This window comes from Oryx dammah, unplaced genomic scaffold (assembly GCF_014754425.2).
Source record: "Oryx dammah isolate SB20612 unplaced genomic scaffold, SCBI_Odam_1.1 HiC_scaffold_11, whole genome shotgun sequence".
Classification (NCBI taxonomy): domain Eukaryota; kingdom Metazoa; phylum Chordata; class Mammalia; order Artiodactyla; family Bovidae; genus Oryx; species Oryx dammah.
The window spans coordinates 34728533-34745040 of record NW_024070195.1 but is presented as its reverse complement, the minus strand read 5'-3'; the positions used below and the strand labels follow the sequence as shown (position 1 = coordinate 34745040).

General features: G+C 46.4%; 1 protein-coding gene across 1 annotated transcript in view; it reads right to left on the bottom strand.

Moving 5' to 3' along the window:
* Positions 1–16508, bottom strand: part of TRERF1 (transcriptional regulating factor 1) — a 207427-nt gene that overhangs the window by 117217 nt on the left and 73702 nt on the right. Inside the window, exon 3 of the mRNA XM_040249682.1 lies at positions 6035–6117. The gene's annotated coding sequence lies outside the window, so the exon portion shown is untranslated. The remainder of the gene's footprint in view (positions 1–6034; positions 6118–16508) is intronic.

Here is a 16508-nt window from a genome sequence, read left to right as displayed (position 1 = left end):
CAGGGAGTAGTTTTATTTTAATTTACTGCCTTTTCTTCCCCCCATGAAACAGGAAGAAATGCCCAAAATGATTAAGTGCTAAGAAATAACCCATTTTCCCAGGCTTTGGTTCCAAGAGCCTCCTTTTCAGAGGCCCACCACGTTATAGAATACTTCATGGGAATACTGAGTGCTAAACCATCCAGATTTCATTGAGGCTGACCAAGTTTGGCAACCACAACTTTACCACTGACATATGAAACTAAGAAATCAAAGCTCCGAAAAGACAAGGAAATCCCCAGGCTCCTGCAGGCTCCCTCCAACTCTGCGGTAAATGTCGTCCAACTTTCTAGTCCACAGAACCATCTGCTCGAGCCAGCTTGGGAACACTGCACCTCTCCCACAGCAAGGAACACTTGTAACTAAGGCCTCCTCTGCTTACTGCAGGGCTCTTGGACCTTCCAGGAGCATTGCTATGGGCTGTTTGTCCCCACGCCCCCAGATTCTTATGTTAAAGCCCTAACCCCCAATCTGATGGGATCAGGAGACGGGGCCTTCAGGAGTCAATTAAGTTAAAATGAGCCACAAGGGTGGAGCCCCCATGATAGGAAAAGTGTCCTTATAAGAAGAGGGACTTCCTTTATAGTTCTGTGGTAAAGACTTCCCCTTTCAAACCAGGGGGTGCAGGTTTGGTCCCTGGTCAGGGACCAAAAGATTCCACATGCTTAGTGGCCAAAAAAAAGCAAAACTTAAAACAAGCAATATTGTAACATATTCAGTAAAGACTTTTTAAAATGGCCCACATCAAACAAAAAAATTTCTTTTAAAAAAAAGCAGAGGAAGAAGAGGAAGAGACACAGAGCTTCCTCTCTCCACAAAGAGGTCATGTGAGCATGCAAGATGGCGGCCGCCTAGAAGCCAAGAGAAGAGGTCTCAGAATGAAACCTACCTTGCCAGCACCTTGATCTTGCACTTCCTAGCCTCCAAAACTGTGAGAAATAAACTTCTATTATTTAAGCCACCCAGTCTATGATATTTTGGCACTATGGCAGCCCAAGCCAACTAAGACAAGAGGGTTGCGGTAATGTCAGCCCAGACGCACACCAAGCTGCAGCTGTGCAGACGGCACAGCCTGCTGTGGAGATTCGCCTTAGGAGAAACAAGAGGCACGGAGTCTGAACCAGTTAAGACCGAGCGTCTACTCGACCATGCAAGGACGGTGCCGTATGAGCATATGGGACAATGCAAATAGGACTCCAGTGACACTGTAGCCAGGAATGAGGCGGTGAACCGGGCAATCACTGCACACACGCGTGTCTGCTTAGAGCGGTCTGCTTGATCCCAAATGACTTTTGATCCCAACCCAGGGATCAAACCAGCATCTTTTAAGTCTCCTGCATTAGCAGGAGGGTACTTTTACCACTGGGCTTCCCAGGTGGCTCAGCGGTAAAGAATCCACCTGCGATGCAGGAGCCCCAAGATACGTGAGTTCGATCCCTGGGTCGGGAAGATGCGCTGGTGGAGGACATGGCAACCCACTTCAGTATTCTCGCCTGGAGAATCCCCATGGGCAGGGGAGCTTGGCGGGCTACAGTCCGTAGGGTCGCAAAGAGTGGGACACGACTGAAGCGACTTAGCACACACGCACGCACTATTAACCACTAGTGCCACCCAGGCAGCCCTGCTTTTTCTTGAAGACACATGTGAATTCTACAGAGGACCCACGAAACATTAGAGATCCACGCAACGTTAGGATTAGGTGCCCTTCCGTCAGTCAAGGTGATGAGTGTCAGGATAGCCTGGCAGGAGGGCAGAAACCTCACAACCCTCTTTGGCGCTAAGATTCCACGATTCCATTCAGGGTTTCACACAGACACAGCGAGCAATCTTTTTCTCCCCTCATACCAGTCATGGCCCCACACAGAAGCTTAATCCTGGGCTGGAAGGCAAAACGTATTTGTGTCAAAGCCATGCAGGCAGGTGAAGCAAAGCAGAATGAGAAACATTTTATTGCTATTTTGGATGCTAGGGGCGGTTGGGTGTATGTTTGGTGTTTTTTATTTTTTAATGACTTCAAAGGCATCTTAAAAAGTCACCCTCTTTTGACAGCTCCAAGACATAATTGCTGCTACAAGTACTAACACTTATTAGCAACTGACTGGTGGACACACTGCTTTTCTCAAAAGTACCCTTTCCTTTCTGAGGCCTTTCAGACCAAACTAAGTTTTCTGTGTGTGTGTGTGTGTGCCAGGTGTGTGTGCGTGTGTGTGTGTGTGTGTGTGCCAGGGACTACGCACACACAGAAACACAGCACACCACTGAAAACCAAAGGAAACTGAACAAATTTGCCATTTTCAGTGATAAGTGGTAGAAAAGGAAAAAACTACTGACATGCCTTTTCATTTGAACTATTTATTTACTGCAAGATCTTCTTCCTATCAGTGGAAAATTAAACTAACAATTCTAAGTTAATGACTTGAGAGTAAATAGCTCCTCTTCTTTTAGAAAATGAGTTGGGCTTATCAAAACTTGTGTTTAAGTGAATTTCTCCTGTCCCTTTAAATCAAATAAAGACATGATGTCAGTGAATGCCTAGGCTCCATAAGAAGCTTCCTAAAACTATGATTTTTCTCCGTACAGTTGCATGAAAGTGAACTCGCTCAGTAGTGTCCGACTCTTTGCGACCCCATGGACTAAAGCCTACCAAGCTCCTCTGTCCGTGGGATTTTCCAGGCAAGAGTACTGGAGTGGATTGCAACTCCATATATCCCCAACACCTGTTAGGCACAGTTGCAAGGAAGAATCCACCTTTAACACTGTTTTCACAGGTGTTGCCAGAAAAATAAGAAGAGTGCAATAATCATTCCCAAAGCTGAATGTTTTCAACGTAAAGACTCTACTCCTTAGAATGTCTCTTTCCTACCATTTTAGCAACAAGATGGTCCTTTCTTTTATGAAATTGTTCTTGCGAAATAAAAAAAATTGGTAGCCTTAAGCTAATCCCCTCAATTCTTTTTTGTAGTTTCTTGGTCCAGGCGATCTATTGTACATTTGAGGATCACTTCTCTACAGCATCCTCCAAACCAAGGAATTTAAGGTCAGTCATTCAGTTATCACCAGTTCTCATCTACTTTATCACCATGGTGACCAGCCAGTCTTCAGGGCAACAAACAACCTACAGAAAATCTAAGTCAGTGTTCGGCAGGGGAGAGAATGAACATTTTTATGGTTTATAAATTTGTGGTCTGTAAGTTCCTGGTAACTCTGGAACTTTTCCCTCCATCCATAAGCCCCTCACTGTGCCCTATCCATCCTGCATCCTCACAGTTATCACCTCTTATTTCAGAAATCAATTTCAGGGTCCTGTGCCAACTTGTGTTCTTCCCACCACTGATCTGGGAACCCCAAAACAAGACCCTTCAGCTCCTAGAATTCTGAGGTCAGCCTGATGGCACCCAAGGCTCTCGAGAACAATCCACACTGAAATAAAAGCCCAAGGCTAGCTTCTCTCTACAGTAGCATCTCACCCAATCCAGATGATCTTAAAGTCCATCCCATCCACCCAGGAAAGCTCAACTGTGGGAAGCCAAAGCTGAGGAGGGCCACCTGCCCCTCCAGAACCTCCAAACAGAGAACACCGGCAAGAAAATCAGTTGGTCATAACAGGCTCTCAGCTACTTACAAGATTTTTTTTCAACCAAGAATACATTAACATATAAAGTTAAAATTCCCTATTTTCCAGGGATTATGAAAGTGAAAGTGAAGGTCACTCAGCCGTATCCAACTCTTTGTGACCCCATGGACTCTACAGTCCATGGAATCCTCCAAGCCAGAATATTGGAGTGGGTAGCCTTTCCCTTCTCCAGGGGATCTTCCCAACCCAGAGATTGAAACCAGGGCTCCCGCAATGCAGGCGGATTCTTTACCAACTGAGTCACCAGGGAAGCCAAAGATACTGGAGTGGGTAGCCTGTCCCTTCTCCAGCAGCCCAAAGATACTGGAGAGGGGAGCCTATCCCTTCTCTGGCAGCCCAAAGATACTGGAGTGGGTAGCCTGTCCCTTCTCCGGCAGCCCAAAGATACTGGAGAGGGTAGACTATCCTTTCTCCGGCAGCCCAAAGATACTGGAGTGGGTAGCCTATCCCTTCTCTGGCAGATCATCCAAACCCAGGAATCACACTGTGGTCTCCTGCATCACAGGTGGATTCTTTACCAACTGAGCTACATTTAATTTAACAGTGTGCTACTTAAATTTTTCTTTAATTTTTCCCCCAAAATTAATTATAAAAAAAGTTTAAAAATCCATAAACACTAAATATTTTAATACCTTCACTTACCTTGTCTCTAACTGAGCTAATCAGTGACATATATTTGTTGTAAAGAGTTAATTTCCTAGATTAAACATGCACATAAACATGTAAATATGACAATATTTTGAGTTATATGAAGCTAATAGAGATAACATTTATTGGGCTAGCCACTGGGCCATTGGGCACTTTGCTTAGATTACCTCAGTTAATCCTAATAACAAACCTATAAAGAAAGTGCTTTTCTTATTTCCATCTTATAGATGAGGTTATAGAAGAGCAACTTCATTACTGTAATTTAATCTCCATTAACTCAGAATTCGAGTACAGTGTTTATTCTGGCTATAAAAAGGTTGAATAAGCATATTAAAAATAAAACAGCATTGTACAAGGCATAGTTAACCTCCTAGAAGGTCCTATGTTCTAAGACATACTGAAAAGCAGATCAGTTGCAAGACTTCCAACAGGAACTGTTTGAGAAGGTTCTGTCTGAAACTATGCTATGTTAAACACTTTAAAATTCAGACTTCCACTATCTAAGAGTGAGTTTCCTCTCACTGTTACCCCAACAATTAGTAGCTAGTCTATAGATTATACAATATAATAGATATCATTTGTCATTCTCCCCAGGCCCATTTCCCGCCTCCCACAACAGTATCCAGACCTGTGCTTTCCCCAACCCCGGTGCTCTGAGGGAAGCTGACATATCACCCAGTGTAGGGATAAGCCAATTAGGAAATAGCTCCCGTCCCTGTCAATCAACGGGGGGAGGGGGAAACTCAGTTCAGGCCAATGAAGCGCCAGGGTTGGCTTTCTGGGGCGGGACTTCTGGAAAAAATACTTTCTCGGTCTTTTAAAGAGTTACTGGAAAGGATGCTTCTTTCCTTCTGGCTGGAGGGGTATGCAACAATAAGCTCAGAAACTTCTGTGGCCATTTTGCCTCCAGGCGAAAAGCAAGCCCTGGGACGCACTGACACCATGGAAAAGCAGCTGAGAGAAGGGAAGAAACTGGACTGCTGATGACAAGTTGAGCTATCACACATGTATTAGTCCATCCCATCTCTGCATTTTGCTGGTACAAGCCACTTAATTCCCTGTGCTGTGGGAGCCCCTTTGAGTTCCATTTTATGACATTCACAACCCCAAAGAATCCAAACTGAGAAGTGGGAAATAAGCACTCATCCACAGTTTTTTCCTAGCACTTGCTCAGATTTTGCTTCTCCCTGTTTCCAGTGGTTTTGTGTTGTTTTTCTTGAGAAAATATAACGGACTTTCAAGAAACACTTTCATGAACTAATGAGTGGCCGTGAGCAAGTCACTTGATCTCCCTGTGTCTTTTCAACTCTAGAAAGGGTAAAGTTTGACTGGAGGGTTTCTGGGCTCCTTCCAGCCTCCATAGCCAACGATCAGTTCCATGTAGCTGACCCAATAATACAAAGTTTCACTCACTCGAATCAACAAAAAGCCCTATTTGAGTTCTAAAGTAGAACATCCCTTTTAATATATTCCAAGTGAGAATATATTAAGAGCGCATCTCTTGGTCAATCAGGTGTTTTCCATTTGCGCCTGGATATCCACCCCTGAGGGGGCTTCCCTAGTGGTGAAGAAGGTAAAGAATCTGCCTGGAATGCACGCACGCACATGGGCGTCCAGGCCCAGCGCAGCTGACCTCCCCTCCATGGGGCATTTTCCACACCACAAGGATCAAAGAAACGAGCATTCAAACACCCAGAATGTCAGAGAAGCTACCTGTTTCACGATTAAGAGGCTTAATCTCTCAGGGTCGTCCTGCTTCTGTGTCTTCCTCCTTCAGCATCCTCCAGAGCCAGGGCCTGTAGGGGTGACCCAGAAAGCACATTCAGGATATCTGGCTTCACCTTGGGGACAGATCATATCAACCAGGAGGGACTGAAGAAGCAGCTAAGGATGGACTGCTCAATTCTAAACTTCTAGTCACTCAGGTCCCAAATCCAAGAGTCATTGGGACTCCCCTCTTTTGCTTACACCCTATGTCCAACCCATCAGCAAATGATGTCAGCTTTATCTGCAAAATACATGCAGACTCTCACCACCTCCACGGCTACCACTTTGGTCCAAAAAGCTTCTCTTATTAGCATATTGCTCTAACCTCCTAGCTGGTCCCCATACTTCCACCCTTGCCTGTCTATAATCCATATACTGTGGGTTGAATTGTGTTACAGGTTGAATTGTGTCTCCCCACAATTCCTACATGAAAGTCCTAAACCCAGTACCTCAGGACATAACCTTATCTGGAATAGGGCCAATGTCGTGAGCTGTTAAGCTGAGGTCATACATCACACACTAAGTAGTAAGTGTGTTAGTCGCTCAGTCGTGCCCGACTCTTTGCAACCCCATGGACTGCAGCCCACGAGGCTCCTCTATCCATTAGATTCTCCAATCAAGGACACTGGAGTGGATTGCCATTTCTTTCTTCAACATTGAGCAGGGTGGGTCCCTAATCCAGTATGACTGGTGTCCTTACAAAAAGGGGAAACTTGGACACAGACACCTACACAGTGACAGCACCATGTGAAGACTGGAGTCACACTGCCACAAGCCAGGAAATTACCAGAAGCTAGGAGAGAGGCCTGGATCTCATCCTTCCCTAGAGCCTGCGAGGCAGTGTTGCCCTGCAGACATCTTGTTCTCGGACTTCTGGCCTCAGAACAATGAGACTATAAATTCCTGCTGTTTAAGCCACCCAGTTTGTGGTACTCTGTTACTGGAATACTAGCAGACTAATACCCTAGGCTCCTCACAGCCTCCAGTGATCATTTAAAAATCACTCTTCTGCTCAAAACATTCCTGTGTGCGTGCTGAGTCGCTTCAGTCGTGTCTGACTCTTTGCGACCCCATGGACTGTAGCCTGCCAGCCTCCTCTGTCCTTGCAGTTCTCCAGGGAAGAATACTGGAGAGGGTTGTCATGCCCTCCTCCAGAGGATCTTCCCGACCCAGGGATCGAACCCATGTCTCTATATCTCCTGCATTAGCAAATGGGTTCTTTACCTCTAGTACCAGCTGGGAAGCCCAAAACATTCCTAGAGTGTCTCATCTCTCTCAAAGTAAAAGGCAAAGTCCTTGAAATGTCCCACAAGACTCACACGACCTGGCCCAGCCTCCTCCCTGAACCCTTCTCTTCTACTCTGCCCTTCAGTTTCCTCCAAACACAATGGCTTCCTCTAACATCCCAAGCAGGCTCCCACCCCAGGGCCTTTGCATATGCTTGTCCCCTGCCTGGAATACTCTTCCTCCAGGCATGCTTCACTTCCTTCAGGTTTCCATGATAATGTCACCTTCTCAGTAAGACCCTCCTAACGACCCCAGCACCCATCCCCCTTCCCTGATGTATTTTTCCTTGTTACGCTCATCACCACCTGACTTTTATTTATATTTTTATCCATCTCCCCTCACACTAGATCAGAAACTCCCTGAAAGCAGAGACCTGGCATTATGGTATGCCCCAGAGCCCAGCACAGAGGAGATGCTCAAGAACTAGTGGCTGAGAGGTTTATCTGCAGAATGAAAGAAGGCAAGAGAAAAGAGAGTTGCAAGAAGGAGGAAGTTGTCCCCAGTGTCAGAAGTAGCAAAGGCTCCAGAAAGATAAGGACCAAAGTGTCTGTTGGGTGTGGTCACATGGAGACCACAGGTGACGTCGTGGGGAGAGCAGTTCATGTGGAAGCAGGAGCCCGTGCAGCAAACCCATTGCATCCTCCCTTGCACCCCTCACACCTCCCAATGGCAGAAGCCGGCCTGAGCAGGCTGCCTCAGTAAAGGACCAAAACCCAAGGGTAGGTTCTTTCCGTCTGGGAAAGAACAGGAAGGAAGGAGAGAGGAAAGAGACAAAGAGGGAGTGAAGGTTTGAGGAAAGACTCCAGCACATGACTGGAGGGGGTGAGGTCTCAGGAACTGCAGGAGTGAGTCCCCGGGTGCAGGAAGAAGGTTCCCTCTAGCCAGGAGGAAGAGGGGGGTGTCCTCCTGAGTGGAAGGAAACCAAGCTGGGATGAGCCCAGCTGGAGATCATGGCACGACGGGGGAGGTGAGAACCTGAGTGGGCTTGCTGCTGAGCGAGGGGCTGAAATCACGGAAGGCAGGTTGTCTCCTGAGTGACCAAGGACAGACAGGAGGGGGACTGGAGGGAGTGGGGACGGTGGGGAACGTCTCTCAGGGTCAGCCCTGAAACCCAGCACCCCCACAGGTCTCCCTCACATCACCCAGTGCCGACCCTGACGGGAGCGAGCAGGTCACAGGCCAGCATCACTGAGGTCGCAGTTGAGAGGCCGTGGGCTCAGACACGCACAGTCCATGTGGCTGTGGGTTTCTGAGACAGGCCCGTGGCAGCCTGGGTTTAGGAGAAGGGCCTTCTTCCAACTGAAGAATGCTGGGACCCCACACAGCGCCCCCGCTTGCTGTCTGGGCTACCTCACTCTCCCAGGCCCCCACATTCAACCCTTTCAGTCCTCATTCTCTGCTCCCCTCATTCTTCCCCGTCAGTCACCAGTCCTGCCTCTTACACTTGTGTGCTGGGCGCGACCCAAGTTAAAACCCTCACACACTAGTCCCATGCAGTGTTCTGAACGTCTGCGTACACTTGATAAAACTGAGAAATCAAGCCACCTGCTCAAGGTCTCACAGGCAGCAAGTCAAATCCCAGTTGGGGGTCTGAAATCTTCCATCTCTTTCTTCTTGTCTATATTCATGCCTCCACCCTGGTCCAAGGCCTCAACATCTCATTCCTAAAATTTAATATAATAAACATCTTCTAACTGACCTTCCAGCATCCCCCCTGGTTCAGAGGACATATCCAGATGAACCTTCCCACACCATTGTCTGTTTGGTTTTTCTTTTCCAATAAGACTTTATATACAAAAATAGGCTCCAGGCCATAGCCGACCTGCAAGTCATAGTTTTCCAATCATTGAAGTATAGTCTTCACAGAATTATGAAAAATTTTCTCCATTATTTGTTCAAGTATTTTTCCCTCTCCCACTGAGACTTCACTTACAGATATGTTAGACCACTTCATGTTGTCCCACAAGTCAATGCTATCCTTTTGTTTTAAATATCTCTGTGCTTCTTCTTGGACAGTTTCTATTGCCATGACTTCAAGTTGGTGTCTCATCTACTTTAATCTCATCCAGTATGTTTTTTGTTTCCAATACTGTATCTTTCAGCTCTAAAAGTTCCACTGGACTCTTTTTTAACATCTTCTTTTTTCTTCTCTTTTCTGATCTTGTTTTCTCTCCTTATTGAATATGTGGAGAGTATTTATAACAGCTCACAGCACTGTTTTTACCCATTGCTGTCCTATGTAACTGGAAGGATCCTTCTTTGATCTTGTTTCCCACATGCATGCTCTGCTCCACCCCATGCTCCCCTCGAGGTTCCAGTGCTGAGGCATTCAACCCCTCCCTCATCCCCATATCTCCACCCCTCTGAGCACCCTATTTGAGTCCCAACTTGCTGAGCAATCTATGTTCTTGCGAGTTCACTGCATGTAGCTTCTCTTGGCAAGTGTTCATCTCCTGAGTTTCCGAGTAGAGAGTACACCCCTGTAATTAATATATGTGTTGAATGCTTGGAATTGCCCACTGCTCAACACAGAGTCTACAAGGGTAGATGTTACTTGATCTACAGAACAATTCTGATAGAGTGCAGATGATATACTTCTAGAAGTATAAATATAAGAAAATACAAGAGAACTGGGACAGGTAAGGGAAGGGACACACGGGCTTCTTGAAGTTTTGGAAGGGTAACTATTCTTCCTTTGTAGGAGCCCCCAGAGTCTAACACCCTGTAACAGCCACCATGATAATAATGAGGATGGTTTGATGGAGCTCTCTGCCCGCCTCCTGCATATTCAAGGTCTTGGAAGCCCTGCTTAGCTATCTGCTTGCACTTACACAGATATCCTATCTTCCTCCCTCTTCATGAGAAGAGCTTAAAATGTGAGCAAGCCAAATCTGGCTGAATGGAGTTCACGGTGCCCAGCAGGATGGTAAACGTAGCAGAGAGGATCCTCCACTTCTGGGAAATAGGGAGTTGGCCTTAACCCATTTCAGCTATCAGCTGGGGACCACGCAAAAAAAAAAAATAATAATAACTTAAGATTCCCTCTAGAAAAATGGTACAAATGAACCTATTTGTAAAGCCAAAATAGAGACACAGATGTAGAAAACAAATGTATTGACACCAGCGGGAGAAAGGGGGGGGGGTACGAATTGGAAGACAGGGATCGACATAAATACATTACTATGTATAAAACAGAGAACTAATAAGAACCTACTGTACAGCACCGGGAACTCTACTCAATGCTCTGTGGTGACCTACATGGGAAGGAAATCCAAAAGAGAGGGGATATATTATACATATAGCTGAATCACTTTGCTGCATAGCAGAAACTGTTGTAAAGCAACTAGACCCCAATATTTTTTTTTTTTTTTTTAATTCTAAGAATTCTAGGGCCAAAGCAGGAGGATGGTTGGGAAAAGTGAAAGTCAACAAGGCACTCAGGAGCCATCAGATCACACACCATGCAGACAGAATGGACAGCAGCTGAATAACAAGGCTCGGGAGGCTTGGGGACACAGCAGGGGATGGAGAGAGTGGGACAAATTGAGAGAGTAGCACTGAAACATATACATTGCTGCTGCTGCTGCTGCTGCTGCTAAGTCGTGTCCAACTCTGTGTGACCCCATGGACTGTAGCCTGCCAGGCTCCTCTGTCCATGGGGATACTCCAGGCAAGAATACTGGAGTGGGTTGCCATGCCCTCCTCTAGGGGATCTTCCCAATCCAGGGATTGAACCAGGGTCTCCTGCATTGCAGGCAGATTCTTTACCAGCTGAGTTACCAGGGAAACCCTCAAAGCAATTATACTCCAAACTAAAAACAAACAAACAAACAAGGGTCCAAGAGGAACCTATGGAGGGGAAGGCAATCCTGTCCACCAAGATGCCCACTAAGAAATCAAGATCTCCCCAAACCCATGGAACCAAAGGCACAGTGTGGTCCTCGAGACACAGTGGAAATACCAGGAGCTCTTGAGTCAAGCCTGGGATCAAACCCTGACCCTGTCACATAGTGGCTGTCCAACTTATGCTGGTCACGTCCTCTCTCTGAGTCTGGTTCTGCATGAGCTAATGTGAAGCCTAAATAAAACAAGAAATGCAGGAAAACATCTAGCACAGCTCCTGGCATTATATAAGGGGCCCATAAGTGTGCTGCTCCGCCGTCTTCCAACCTTCAGATCTCACAGCTCTCCACCCTCCCTAAGAGGAGCTAGTGCAGAAGCTAGAGAGCATCTCCCAGGGGGAAGGTTTGCAAAGAAGGATGGCCAAAATCAGCAAAAGGCAGGAGGACAAAAGGGGCCACGAAGAGAGAAGCGCTGGACTTCTGTCAGCGTCAGGGTTTCGAAACACATCAAGCCCCAGATCAGACCTAAACAGGAAGTTTGTGACAAGCTTAGAAAACACGCTGGCTCAACTGCAGGAGGTTGACAGCACTCAGAAAAGATGGAAATGAGCACTTCTGGGGGGCAGCGGTAGGTATGGAATAAGGAGCGTGCGTGGTCAACATTCCACAGACACGCAACTCCTCCCAGAGCCCAGAGCACCCACCTTGTGCTCCCCTCTCATACGAAGCACAGGGACCAATCCCACACAGCTGCCCTGGTTTTCTGGCTTCCACGCGGAGCCTGTCGACATCTCCCCACACTCTGTCCCTCTCCTCCCTCCCCAGGCATCAGGAGCAGTGGACACTTTGATCAGCTCTCAGGGATCTGGGGGACTCAGGTGTTGAGATCATTTCGAAGGTGGGAGAAATTAGCACAGAATGAGGAAGTGATGTGTGGCGGTCCTACAGGGCTCTCCACCAACATCTGGTTGACTCCCAGGAGGGCCCCTTGGCCCTCCACCATGGGGTCTCCAGGCAGCCATGTTTCCTCCTCTGAAATCCTGCCTGGGACTAACATTTTCCCTTGTACTGTTCACACTGGTATGGGACACTGTAACTTCAGATCACTTACTTGTAAAGGCAGGAAATACAGACATGCCTGACCTCCACGATTTGTGTCCATCCCCAGCTAAAGTGAAAACTAGAAAGCTCCTTCCCCTTTGTTCTTAATTTCCTAGCACATGTGGATTGAGCCTTGATACCAGGCCCTATGTCTGTCGGGTGTGTTCCAGAAAATACTTAGTAAATTAATAAACAACATCATTACCATTTCATCCCAACCTCCCCACCCTGCTCCCCGCTCCCGCATCACTACCACCAAACTGTGCCACTGGTCCCGATCTGCCCTCTGCAGACAGGTCCTTAGCTCCACCTCTCATGGGTCAACCACCCAATTATGAACTCAGTTCCCTGACTGTCAACCTCAGTGCCCGCCCCCTCCTTGGCACCTCCCAGCAGTGGTTTCCCCACCTCCCCAAGTTAGGTTCCTTTTTAAAAAATGACTCATTTAGGAAGACACAAAACCAAAAACTTCAATGGTGAAGATAAAACAGCACCGACTCTCTTTAAACACCTCCTACTCCATGTAGAACTTAGATTCAATAAAGGCACCCGAGACTGGACCTCCTCGTTTTGAACTTACGGTATACACAATTCTTCTAGCAAAACACATTTCCAGTAACGTCTTCTCTCTGAACTCTTCAGGGTCTTCTTTACAAATGGAGGTGTCAGTACCTTTTTAAAAATGTGGGAATGAGAAGTGAAAGTCTATGCTTTCAACTCCAGGGTCAACAATTATTTGACCTACGTTTATGATTCTGACGTACTGGACAAAGGCCATTGACATTATACCATTGGCCTGATGAAAATTATGGGGAGTTGTGTGTTTTTTTTTTTTTTAATAAAAAGTAAGATTTCTTCATATGTAAGAAGCTTATAATATTTTGTGCACAGTATCTGAAAGAAACACATTGTAGGATATAACACGTAGAATCGTAACAGTTTAGGACAAAAATGTGCAATTAGGATGATCCTAATCCTGAGATGCTCAACGTTGGCCTCATTAAAAAATTCTCAACCTGGAAGAAAATTTAACAAAAAATTCCCAGGCCCTACTCCCAGAGATTTGGATACACCTGGACTGTACAGGGGCTCTGACATTGATTTTTTCTCTTAAGTTTCCTGGTGATTTTAATGTGCAGCCAGGGTTGAGGACTCCTGATCTATGGCAGATAAGGAAACAGAGATCTAAAAAAATTAAGGTGCAGCCCCAAGTTGCATAGCCGGATACAAAACCTGAACCAAATATGATGTTTCCAAACCCCCATCCAGTTCTGCTGCCTCGCTCAGATTTTCCGTATTCATCCAATTGTTAAAACCTTTTTTTTTTTTAATTTGGGGGACTAACACAGACATGCCAACTTTTCATTTTGTCAAACAAGGGTATTTTTATAAATATCTATCAGTGACTGCCACTGCTTCCTGACACGTCTCATGCTCATCTGCATGCCTGCCATCTCTCCACCCCAAATCATCTCTCCACGCCCAGGAGGTAAGACTGGACCATAGCTGGCCCTGTCCACAGTCTTACTCACCTCTACTCACCCTGCCCCTCACCAGCACCCACAGGACAAATCCAGATACGACCCAGGCCTCAAAAATCCTCCATCTTCCCCTTTCCTGACCTCCACAATACTGATTTCTGAAAGCCCCTTCCTTGACCACAATCTACTTCCCAGTCCCTCCAAACCCACCCTTGGCCTTTCTCCTGACCAATGCATGACAACTAATATATATGAGTCACAAAATTCAATATTTATAATTCATTCTTCCATACAATTATCCCTTTCAAATCTCTCCCTCATCAAGGACGTACTGGAAATTTTTTTTAAATTGAAGTCTAGTTACTGTACAATATTAAATAAGTTACAAGTGTGCAATATAGCGATTCATAATTTTTAAAGGTTATATTGCATGTACAGTTATAATAAAACAAACATTGCCCACATTCCCTGTGTTGTACAATATATCCTTGTAATTTCATAGCTAATAGTTTATACCTCTTACTCCCCTATCCCTATTTTACCCCTCCCACCTTCCGCTCCTCACTGGCAACCACTTGTTTGTGTCTGCTTCTTTTTTTATTATATTCACTAGCTTGTTTTATTTTTTAGATTTCACATAGAAGTGATATCATACAGTTTTGTGTCTTTATCTGACTTCTTCCACTGAGCACAATGCCTCCAAGATGCACCGGAAAGAGGCGACCTTTGAGGAATTAGAGGCTGAAGTGGGAAGGTGGGTAGGGGGTTTCTCTTTATACCCTTCAGTCTGAGTTTGAGGCAAGCATGTAGTTTTTAAGTGGGATAAAAATCACACATACATGCACACACAGAATAAAACAAAGCAAGTTACAAAATACACCTACAGTTTGCTTCCACCTTGTAAATACACAAGTGTCAGGGAAATCTCCATACTCAAGTTTTCAACGTAAATGATATTTCAGTTCAGTTCAGTTCCATCACTCAGTCATGTCTGACTCTTTGCAACTCCATGGACTGCAGCACGCCAGGCTTCCCTGTCCATCACTAACTCCTGGAGTTTGCTCAAACTCATGTCCATCGAGTCAGTAATGCCATCCAACCATCTCATCCTCTGTTGTCCCCTTCTCCTCCTGCCTTCAATCTTTCCCAGCATGGGGGTCTTTCCTAATGAGTCGGCTCTTCACATCAGGTTGCCAAAGTATTTTGGCCACAAGATTTCGTTGAGTACCGTGTTCATTCTCTCAAAGTTATTTTATGGTTTCCATATCTAGGTGGCGGGATGATGGGTGACGTTAATTTCACTTCCTTTTTCTCTTTGCTTATCTTTATTATGTCTTATTTATGTAATAAAGAATATTGAAAGTTTAAAAACTGAACCAAAGCATTATCTGATCTCTGAAACCTACATAGCATCAAGATGCCACAGTACCAGAACGTGATCCAGTCTGATATGCAGAAATATCTCCTTTTTTGAAAAATGCACAATTTCTCCCCAGTCAGGTCTTGGCTTCTGCAGCCTTCCCAGAGGGCAAGTCTACCACTACAACTGACCCCAGCCACACCCAAGCCCCGGCACTTCCCAAGAACTTATGTAGAAAAGAGGCCCAAGCGCAGCGGTCAAGTCCCTTCTGGGGCCCAGGTGGCCTTTTCAGCTTCATCTCCCCTTGTCCCCACATTTCAGCCACACAGAACAGTTGCTCTCTCCTGAGTGTCTCCACTGGCTCCTGCCTCTAAGTTTTCACCCAGGCTGTGTCACCCACCCGCTACTTGCTTCCTTCCTGAGTCTCTGCCAAGGCAAGCAGCCACACCTACTCCAAGTAACATTCAAACCCACAGCTTAAAGACCAGGAGCCCAGAAACTCTCATGATGGAGGGGAAGCTGTGGAATCCTCCACAGACCCCACTGCTCCCTAGTGTCTAACAAGGCAGTGCAGAGGGTGAGCGCGTTTTCCAGGTAGCAAGAACCATGAGCTCGAGGGCCTGGAGCTCAGAGGGTGTGTGATGAGTTCTGGGGAAGAAGAGGCATTTAGAATGTCTGAAGCACCTCCCGGCCATCCAAGGCTCAGCAGAAAGAAAAATCCAAAGACATCTACCAAATATACAAGGGCCAGCACAAAGAGAGAGGCCCAAGAGAAGGGCTCTCAAGCCTTCCATTTGCTACTCCTCCTTCCAACCGCTTCCCCGCAATTCACTCTGCCCTTCTAGTGTCTATGGGTTGAGGCTAACAGGAGTGGGTGGAAAAAATAGGAATAGAGAAAAATGAGATTAAGCAACACCACACTGAGGTTCTTCCTGTGTAACACCAAGTAGCCTCTGGTGATGCTTGGGGCAGGCTGGGGAGAGTGGGGGACATGGTGCTTAGCCCTCTCCTCGGTGTCAGGCCCAAAGGTGAAAGATGTCTGCAATTATACAAAGTTCCAACAACCTTCAGAGACATTTCAAAAGAACCGTGAGGCTTTAAAACTGTTGAGACACAAACTGGTTATGCTCCACCCCGCTGCCTCTGTGGCCTGTGTGAGGCCTTTGGGGAAATCCTCCTGGGGGCCATGGGACTACCCTCGCCACGTTCCGTCCTGTAAGAAGGAGACCGGCGACAATTCCAGCTCCTCACATGTCCACCTCCACTGGGTGTGGCTACCGAGCTGATACACGGGGGTAGATACAGCTCTGTGTCCACCTCCACTGGGTGTGGTCACGGGGCTGATACAC